Below are 10,223 nucleotides of genomic sequence, written 5' to 3'. Positions count from 1 at the left end.
AGGTCTCATCTGCTTTTCCTAACGTAACCTCGTCTACCATCACCCCATCAACACCCACTACACAAAAACCAGGGACCACTGTACCAACTATAGTCAACAGCCAGAATATGACTGAGTTTTGGGTTATTACCCGTAAGTAGGGTACTTTTTCTTTCTTTGAGATCCACTATATGGTGGATTTAAATGCTGCATTTAATAGGATGTAGATGTGGGTTAATCTGTTAAAGGTTAATATAATAGTTGTCTTCTTATTCTGCATTCTTAATTGAGTTTCTGGTGGAGGATTTAAACAAGTCCAACTTCGTGGATGAACTGGACTTTTGTCTCCAGATGGGCAGGTGCCCCATATAGTTTTTCCTTGAGTGGGGTGTATAGGGGCCAGTGTTTGGATTGCACCTGGCTGTATAATGAGCAGTCTTGAAGGACGTGCTCTGTATTCTCCAGGGCCATGGCACAAAAGCGAGTTTCACCAAATCCAACTTTGAGTTTTTTTTTATACATGTGCTGTTTTAGTCTGTTGTGCCCTTTGCTGTGTTGTGATTTGACTTCATCATCATCATCTTTTCCTATTTGTGCCCAAGACACAAGGGACAGATGAGGTAGACTTCAGTATTTATTTCAAGGACCTCAGCATTCACGGAGATAGCATGGTCAGCACTATGCCCAGCCGCCTTTGTTTCCCTAACATGGGTCAAATGCCCATCAGGGCTGGGTGGACTCACTCTTGAGCCTGGGATCTAAGCTTGAGACTTTTATGATAGCAGTCTAGCACTCTACTGCTAGGCCATGCTGCCCCCCAATTGATTTATAATGCTTAAGACACAGGAAGAGTAATTTTTAAAAAATAGCTACATTTTGACTTGACAAGTTAATCCACACATGCAGTCTTTAAAGATCATTATGGTTAAAGTAGCATAGGAGAAATTAAGAATTACAAGCTTACAAGTGGATGAAAAAAGGTAATCAAATATATTTTTTAAAAACATTTTTTATTTCAAATTTAGGATTCAAAGTCAGAACAAATGTAGATGTCAGCTCTCAGCAGTTTAAAAGTTCCATTGAGAAAGGCTTAGCTAATTCTTACCATTTGGCCTCAATTCGAAGTGAGGAAATTAAAAATGGAACTTATGTCCCTTTGGTTAGAAAAAGAAGGGAAGCAACTGCCAATGATAATCCTGATATAAAAGTCCAAGTGAGTTATGGTTATTTGAAAGTAAAGTGCACCAATTTTTTGTCTATTAATGAACTGCAAAATTGTATAGTCCTTTTAGAAAAGACATACTAAACAGTATATTTATTTAATATTCATTTTATTCATGAAATACACATTACAATTTCAAAAGTAACACATTTATATTAATTAAATTAATATATTTATGTTTACTATTTGTAAAACAATGCAATATCAAATATCAGATTCATAAATTACTCAATTTTAAAAAAAATGTATAATTATCTTTTTAGAATCAGATGTAAATCTTTTAATGTAGACTATTTTTAAGTTCGGTTAAACTTCTCTGTAAACACTCATTTACTCAGAATTTGTTTTTAAAATATTGAACTTTGTGCAGGTTGTATCAGCCACAAGACAACAGGGCACATCATCTGTAGATGTTGTTTATGTGGTTGAACAGAATGGTCAGCTTGTCCCTGCAACCAAAGCCGCTGACCAGATGAAACTGTTGACCGAGCAGGAAGTGGCTATTCAAACTGGCCAGGTGGTCAGTCTTACAGCACAGCGTAAGTGGACTTTGGTTATAAATCAGAAGCCAAGTTTTTTTTTAGAGATTTTAACTGAAAAAAAAAAATGGCCACCTAAGAAACAAAAACAGTTGCACAATGGTAAGAGTAAGTTCCCTTGGTTGAGTTAGCTTACTTGAAAGTTGTTAGCAGAACAAAATTTTTTAAAATTGGCAGGCTGTCAGATGTTTATTTGATGGTAGTTGAAGCTTTCCTTGTCCAGTAAATAGGACTGTCACAGCTTCGAGCCCCATCTTTTCTTTGTTGCCCCTTCTCCTAGCTTACTTCTATCTGCCTTCTGTTAAAAGTAAATGATGTCTACAGTATTAAAATCCAGATCTAGAATAAACATCAAGGATATTTTCTTCTTGCTAGTAAATTAATTAAATTAATATGGGCTATAATTATTAAATAAATCTAAAATAGAATAATATTTATGAATCAAATGAAAGTAAAATAGTAAATAAAATAATTGGGATAAAAAATGTTAAAAATTAAACATTTAAAAAAATAACTTTTTATTGTGAGCAGAGGCATATGATCTGTTCTGTGACCCTGGACAAACTGGACAAACTATCAATACTGCAGCCATTTATTTGTAGCTATTCACTTTGGCAACCCCTTTTACCAGTCACTGCCCTGCGACAGTTTTTATTTAGATGTCACACAGATGATATGGAGAGTAGTTAAATCAGCCCTTAGAGCCAAGTAGCAGTCCATTTCCTGAACTTTGTCGGTGTTTAATTTAGTAATTCAGATCAGAATAAACTTTTCTACAATGTTTGGTACCCTTCCCTAGTTCCGCCTCTATTTGTGATCAAAGTCATATATGCTTGGTTGCTCAATGAGGTCTAAGTCTGGGTAAAGTTTCCATGTGTTAGCAATAAATGATTATGTGAAGGGTCTTAGTGTAAGATCTAGCAGTAAGCTATTAGTTAAAGGGCTCAGTTTAGAGTTTGTAGTTTTGAGTTCTGGTATCTAACAGTAAGATCAAGCAGTAAGCTATTAGTTAAAGGGTTCAGTTTAGCGTTTGTAGGTTTGAGTTCTAGCATTTAACTGTAAGATTTAGAATTATGTTCATAATGTATGATCTAGTTGTAGCTTGTGTGTCATCTAGGTGTAAGGCCTTTGTATAGGCATGAGCCTAGGTGCCAGGTCTACTAGTAAAATCTAGGACTAGTTTTAGTGACCAGATTTAGGTTTATGATAAATTGTCTAGGTTTATTGTCTAGGGTGTAATAAAGTAAGTAAAGTACCCTTTCGAAACGGACGGTCCATGTGGCAGGTGAAGTAGAGTTAACCTGTTTCAATGACCTCGGCATATGAGGGAATAGTGTGGTCAGCACTATGACCAGCCGCCTTTACTTTCCCTAAAGAGGGTCAGTTGCTGAATAAGACACGTAATAATGCATTTCATCTTTTCGAAGTTACGACATATGGACACAGTGGATAGAATGATTATTAAATAGTACCAGTTACTTCCCATTTTTAAAAATAAAAAAAATCAAATTATTAAGGGAAACAACTTTTAATAAGGTTATATGCCGTTATAAATACCTATTTAATTTGATAGTAACGAAATAAAACTGCGAATCATTGTTGATTACTATCCAAAACATCAATAAAGAACGAGATATCTAATGTTTTTACTTCTTATTTATTATGTTTATTATTACATGACAATATTGAAAATAGAAACCATTTTGCTATAACACATTCCCATTTCGTAAACGTTTGTTCAGAAATAATCTTAGATAATGCCTATGCGTCTTTTAATTATCTGATGGTTTATATTATGACTTTAAAAAGAAAGGAAAAATGGAGAAAAAAAGAAAGGAAAAATGTTCTTAATTAATGTAGGGACAAACTATTGTAGCATGTGTACATGTACGCGCTTAAAAGCATGGAAGCCTTAGTAAAAATAAACCGGGAGTGATCTCCCATAAAAATTTCTCGAATATTCTAATATAACACTACGGGGGATGGCAACTCGGGACATAGACAATATTTTAAATCCATTTTTAATTACTGTTTATAATAGAATAGAATCTCGTAAAAAAAGGATTGCACACCAAGTGAACGCCTAATAAAATGTGCATAATAGTGCAGGATATTATTAGTACTTTATAAATTTACATGAGTTTTGTTGAGAAATCGGAAATAGCGTAAATCACTACTTCCGGTCGACGGAAATTACTCAAAATTTGATAGAAGGCAGAGAATTAGAACTTTTACTTACATGTAAAATTTCATTTATCTATCTGAACAATTCAAAGTAGAAAAAGTTCCACTTCCGGTTATCGGAAATCGCTCAAAATTTAATACGGATCTACGATTTTGATAAAATACTTATATATGAAATTTCATCAACCTAGCTGTAACAGTACTCAATTTATCGTGTTTACACACACATACATACGGACAATATTGCAAAACTATATTTTTCCGACTCAGGGAGCCCTAAAACGTCGATATTTGCAAAAATCTCGTTTTTTTTTTTGTTGTTTTTTTTTTCACGATTACAAGACTTTCTCTGTACTTCGTATATACGAGAAAATAAAAAAAATGAATCTGCTCTACCTAAGTAAAATTTAACTCAACGCCTTCTGAGTAGGTGAGACTCCGTCAGTGGTAGACAACCTCTAATGGTGGGCAAATTTTGTTTAATAAATATGGCTCTTTGAAATAAACATTCACTCAAAACAATACAAGATGATGTAGGAAAATAGATGAATGTTGACTATTGATCAATTCTAACAGTAAATGAGCCATATATTTCATTACAAAATATGAATTATCACTCAGCTAAAACTGTCACGGGAGATCACCAACTAGATTGCTTTCCAAAAACTACACGCAGTTTACTTAAACCTTCAAGGCAAGTCTAAAAGTCTCTCCGATATGTGAGAACAAATGGGTTTGGGCTTCAAGACGCTGTTGCTAGCGCACACGTTGATTAGAAATACTCAGACATTCCATGCTGAGCCAATGAAAAGCACAGGGGAAAAAACACCTGGCTACACATATACCATTTATATGTCCAACTGTTAAATATTTGAATGGTTTCTTCTAATTCAGTAATCATGTATTGTCCAGTATTGACTCCAATTGGTCCGAAACCCAAAGCACGTAACAGGGGTAGGGGGGGGTGTCCAGATAGAAACGGTTGATCCAAAACAAGTCCATCTCGGTTGATTTACAGGGCACACATACAAAGTCCTCATACATACAACTTGTTTCACGTCTGTAAAATATAAACGATGACTATTTAGAATGCTACTCTTACTTGGGTTAATAACTGTCCAAAATATAAAAAAAATCGCCATATACATAATATGTGCTACTACACAATGTATAATAGGCCTACTCGTAGCAGTTTTTATTGCTTTAAACTACTTTTCTAAGGGAGCCGCACGGTTTCCCAAAAGACACTTGCCATATATTTTTTTCAATCTATGAAACAAAATAAACAAAAGGCAAAATGTCAATTTGGGCGATCACATTCGGGCAAGTGTCCATTTGGGCGATCACATTCGGGCAAATGTCCATTTGGGCGATCACATTCAGGCAAATGTCTATTCGGGTGTTTCTCGCACTCGGGCAAGTGTCCATTCCGGCGTTTGTCACATTCAGGCAAATGTCCATTCCGGCGTTTGTCACTTTCAGGCAAGTGTCCATTCCGGCGTTTGTCACTTTCAGGCAAGTGTCCAATCCGGCGTTTGTCACATTCAGGCAAGTGTCCATTCCGGCGTTTGTCACTTTCAGGCAAGTGTCCATTCCGGCGTTTGTCACATTCAGGCAAGTGTCCATTCCGGCGTTTGTCACTTTCAGGCAAGTGTCCATTCCGGCGTTTGTCACATTCAGGCAAGTGTCCATTCCGGCGTTTGTCACTTTCAGGCAAGTGTCCATTCCGGCGTTTGTCACATTCAGGCAAGTGTCCATTCCGGCGTTTGTCACATTCAGGCAAGTGTCCATTCCGGCGTTTGTCACATTCAGGCAAGTGTCCATTCCGGCGTTTGTCACATTCAGGCAAGTGTCCATTCCGGCGTTTGTCACATTCAGGCAAGTGTCCATTCCGGCGTTTGTCACATTCAGGCAAGTGTCCATTCCGGCGTTTGTCACATTCAGGCAAGTGTCCATTCCGGCGTTTGTCACATTCAGGCAAGTGTCCACTCCGGCGTTTGTCACATTCAGGCAAGTGTCCAATCCGGCGTTTGTCACATTCAGGCAAGTGTCCATTCCGGCGTTTGTCACATTCAGGCAAGTGTCCATTCCGGCGTTTGTCACATTCAGGCAAGTGTCCATTCCGGCGTTTGTCACATTCAGGCAAGTGTCCATTCCGGCGTTTGTCACATTCAGGCAAGTGTCCAATCCGGCGTTTGTCACATTCAGGCAAGTGTCCATTCCGGCGTTTGTCACTTTCAGGCAAGTGTCCATTCCGGCGTTTGTCACATTCAGGCAAGTGTCCATTCCGGCGTTTGTCACTTTCAGGCAAGTGTCCATTCCGGCGTTTGTCACATTCAGGCAAGTGTCCATTCCGGCGTTTGTCACATTCAGGCAAGTGTCCATTCCGGCGTTTGTCACATTCAGGCAAGTGTCCATTCCGGCGTTTGTCACATTCAGGCAAGTGTCCATTCCGGCGTTTGTCACATTCAGGCAAGTGTCCATTCCGGCGTTTGTCACATTCAGGCAAGTGTCCATTCCGGCGTTTGTCACATTCAGGCAAGTGTCCATTCCGGCGTTTGTCACATTCAGGCAAGTGTCCACTCCGGCGTTTGTCACATTCAGGCAAGTGTCCAATCCGGCGTTTGTCACATTCAGGCAAGTGTCCATTCCGGCGTTTGTCACATTCAGGCAAGTGTCCATTCCGGCGTTTGTCACATTCAGGCAAGTGTCCATTCCGGCGTTTGTCACATTCAGGCAAGTGTCCATTCCGGCGTTTGTCACATTCAGGCAAGTGTCCAATCCGGCGTTTGTCACATTCAGGCAAGTGTCCATTCCGGCGTTTGTCACATTCAGGCAAGTGTCCATTCCGGCGTTTGTCACATTCAGGCAAGTGTCCATTCCGGCGTTTGTCACATTCAGGCAACTGTCCATTCGGGAAAACGTAACGAACTTTGGGCAAACGGCATTCGGACAAGTGTCTTCGTGAATTAGTTGTAGACCCCTTTTTCTGAGTGCTAAAAGCTTCCTATTAAGCCATCTATTCTGCTACAATTGTCTGGCCTTACTCTATCTCTAAGCATAACCTACACCATCAGGGCCCCATCGACATAGAAAATAACTGCGACACTGTATTGCTCCTCTAATCACAAAAGAGTCTATATAATAGGGCTTGTAAGTCTACGGTCTCGAAATCTACTAGCTGGCAAGTACGTGAACGAGAAGTTGTGACCTACTTACAAGCCCTATCACCTATCCACACATAAAAACAACCCCGCTTCATTCTTTCAGCCTACATCACCCCAGCAAGCTCAGGAGAAGACAACACGAAATGGATTATCCTCGGGTGTGTTCTGGGCGGGGCCTTGCTCATCGCCGTCGTCATCATCATCGTCTGCTGTTGTTGCTGCGGCAACAGGTGCTGTAGGAAAGACGAGGACGAGAAAACGGCCAAGTTCCAAGATGCCAGGCTGGTCAAGGTCACGAAGCGGGTGAGTTCTTTAATTAATTAATTATCCTAAAAATCAATCGATACATTTACATGTATGCCTATTTTTTTTCTACAATTATATATGTAAAATTAATATGCTACTGCAAGAGTCCTTTATGGCATATCCCTTCTTATCTGGTGAAAGGGGGGGGGGGGGAGAGGAGGGAGTGGGGGAGGGGGGGGGGCACCACTATTGCCTCCTTTCACAACATCCATCCAAGTTATCTTCTGCCTACAATGAGTCTGTGGAGGGCAATCCGTCTTAAAATTTGTTATATAAAATAGAGATCTACGAGAATAGGTGTACAAATGCGCACCACTTAACTGCGCACCACGAATTAAAACGATTGGGGGAAAAAAACTCATCAAAATAACGAAAGGTTAAGATGGTTGTCTCTGTGTGATAGAAAGCCATCCTATCATCTTATACATTTTCAGTTCGTATACATTTAAAAGAAAAATCTAGTAATATTTCAGTGAATACATGTTTTCATGTGCCGTTGTTCATTATTTAATCGACGTCAGTTATGTAAGTGTGCATTGTGTTAAATATTCGTCTGCTGCAGTAGAAAATATAACCACGAACCGATGGAATAGTGATGGTCTGATCTGATAGACTTGTACTTCATAGAGCATTAGAATAGATCTAGTCCAGATATCTAACATTAAAAGCGGTGGACGAAAACAAAGCTTTTCTTACAATTTTCTTTCAAAATAAACCAAAGTAGATACGCGTTGACACAGTTTTAAAATTAAGCATCGAAGAAAAATTGGGATTTTAAACATCGAAACCATTATATTTATTGTTTTTGAAAATCCAATTTGTAGTAACGCAGTTACTTCCCATTTTTAAGAATAAAACAAAATAACCAAGGGAAATAACCTACAATTGTATTCCAAACTCATTATAAACAGAGATAAATTTTGTAGTGATGATATAAAACAACAAATCACTGCTCATTAGTTAAAAAAACATTGTTATTAAAAGTTTTGTACTGCTGGTTGTCTATTTTGTACACCTTTTAAATAATAGACAAAAGTTTAATTAGAAAACTTTTATTTATACTAAATACCCCATTTGTAGACGTATACATTTTTGATAGCTAGATAATTGTTTTTCTAAGCTGGTGTTATAGAGTTTTAATAATGAAAATTAACTTTATAAGAGTATTAAAAAAAAAAATAAATAAAAAAAAAAAAAAAAAAAGTAAGAGTATAACAAAGGCCTAGGGAACTTAAAAAGTAACAGAGCCAGAAAATGTCAGAACCAGATAACCCTTCAAGTGATGCAGTTGAAGAAGTGGAAGAGGAAGATCATGCTGAAGAAATTGGGGAAGGAGGTGATAGTCAGGCAATAGCAAATCAGTTGATGAAAAACCCTGGTGTCTTAGCAGCACTTCAAGATAAGCTGTGTTCTATTGTTGGTTCTCCGTCTGGTTATATTCAGAGTTTACCCAAGGAGGTCAAACGACGTATCAAGGCTCTTAAAAAGCTACAGAATGAGGTTATTAATGTTGAAGCTGAATTTTATAAAGAGGTCAATGCCTTGGAATTGAAATAGGCACCAAAGTACTCACAGTTGTTTGAAAAGAGAAAAGAAATCTTAACTGCTAGTAGAGAGCCCACTGATGAGGAATGTGATTGGCCCAGTGAGGAAGAAGAAGATGATGAAAAGGATGAGGAAGGAAAAATAACTCCCGCTTCTAAACAGGGAGAACTAAAAGATAAGCTTTGTATTGAGGGTGCCAAAGAAGCCGGAGGGGATAGTGAGGAGAAAAAACAAGAGGATGTTAAAGGTATTCCCAGTTTTTGGTTAACAATATTCAAGAATGTAGATATGCTTTCTGAAATGGTACAGGAACATGATGAACCAATTTTGACACATTTACAAGTCATCAAAGTTATTATACATGATAAAGACCCTGTAGGTTTCACATTAGAATTTCATTTTGAGCCCAATGAATACTTTACAGACCCAGTACTAATTAAACATTATGAAATGCGCTATGAACCAGACCCTCAAGATCCATTTTCTTATGAGGGTCCAGAAATTATTAAGTGCACTGGGTGCAATATTAACTGGATCAAAGGGAAGAATGTCACAGTGAAACAGATAAAAAAGAAACAAAAACATAAAGGAAGAGGTTTAACAAGAACTGTTACAAAACAAGTTCAAGCAGATTCTTTCTTTAATTTCTTTAACCCACCTGCAGTTCCTGAAGGTTCAGAGTCAGAGATGGATGAAGAAGTAGAGGCCTTTTTGGGTGCTGATTTTGAGATTGGCCATTTTATAAGAGAGAGTATAGTGCCTAGGGCAGTTCTTTTTTTCACTGGAGAGGCCATAGACAATGATGATTATGAGGATGATGAAAATGAGGAGGGTGAAGATTAAGAATATGATGAAGAAGCAGATGCAGATTTCAACCCTGATGCCCAAGGCAAACCTAATGAATGCAAACAGCAATAGAACTGTGAATGAATGGGGTACTAGTTTTAAAGAAAATTGTGATACTCAACCAAGACGAAACACAAACTTCACAATTACTTCAGACATAAAAGATGTCCAATGACTTGCTCCACTTTTTGTTTACTTCCAGATAAAATCTTTAAATTTACATAAAAAAAAAAAAAAAAAAAAAAAAAAAAAAAAAAAAAGAGAATAAAAAAAAAAGAAAAAAAAGAGAGAAAAAAGAAGAAAAACAAAAAAAAAGAAAATTAACTTTAGGATTCGACCACCTCCTCTTCACCCCCCCCCCCCCCCCCCCCCCCGATTATGTTCTTCGATCCAGCCGCTTCCGGCTTAAGAATTTTATTGTCTTGATCTTTGCCC

The 10,223-nt window shown here is 37.9% G+C and overlaps 1 pseudogene; it reads left to right on the top strand.

Moving 5' to 3' along the window:
• The first annotated feature begins 8,595 nt into the window (after positions 1-8,595).
• LOC131944044 (nucleosome assembly protein 1-like 1) lies at positions 8,596-10,014 on the top strand (annotated as a pseudogene).
• The last annotated feature ends 209 nt before the right edge of the window (positions 10,015-10,223 follow it).

The sequence above is a fragment of the Physella acuta genome, unplaced genomic scaffold, assembly GCF_028476545.2.
Source record: "Physella acuta isolate Inbredline_101_S28 unplaced genomic scaffold, ASM2847654v3 ptg000477l, whole genome shotgun sequence".
NCBI lineage: Eukaryota > Metazoa > Mollusca > Gastropoda > Physidae > Physella > Physella acuta.
The sequence above is the reverse complement of the archived record's forward strand: the minus strand, read 5'-3'. Positions and strand labels throughout refer to the sequence as shown.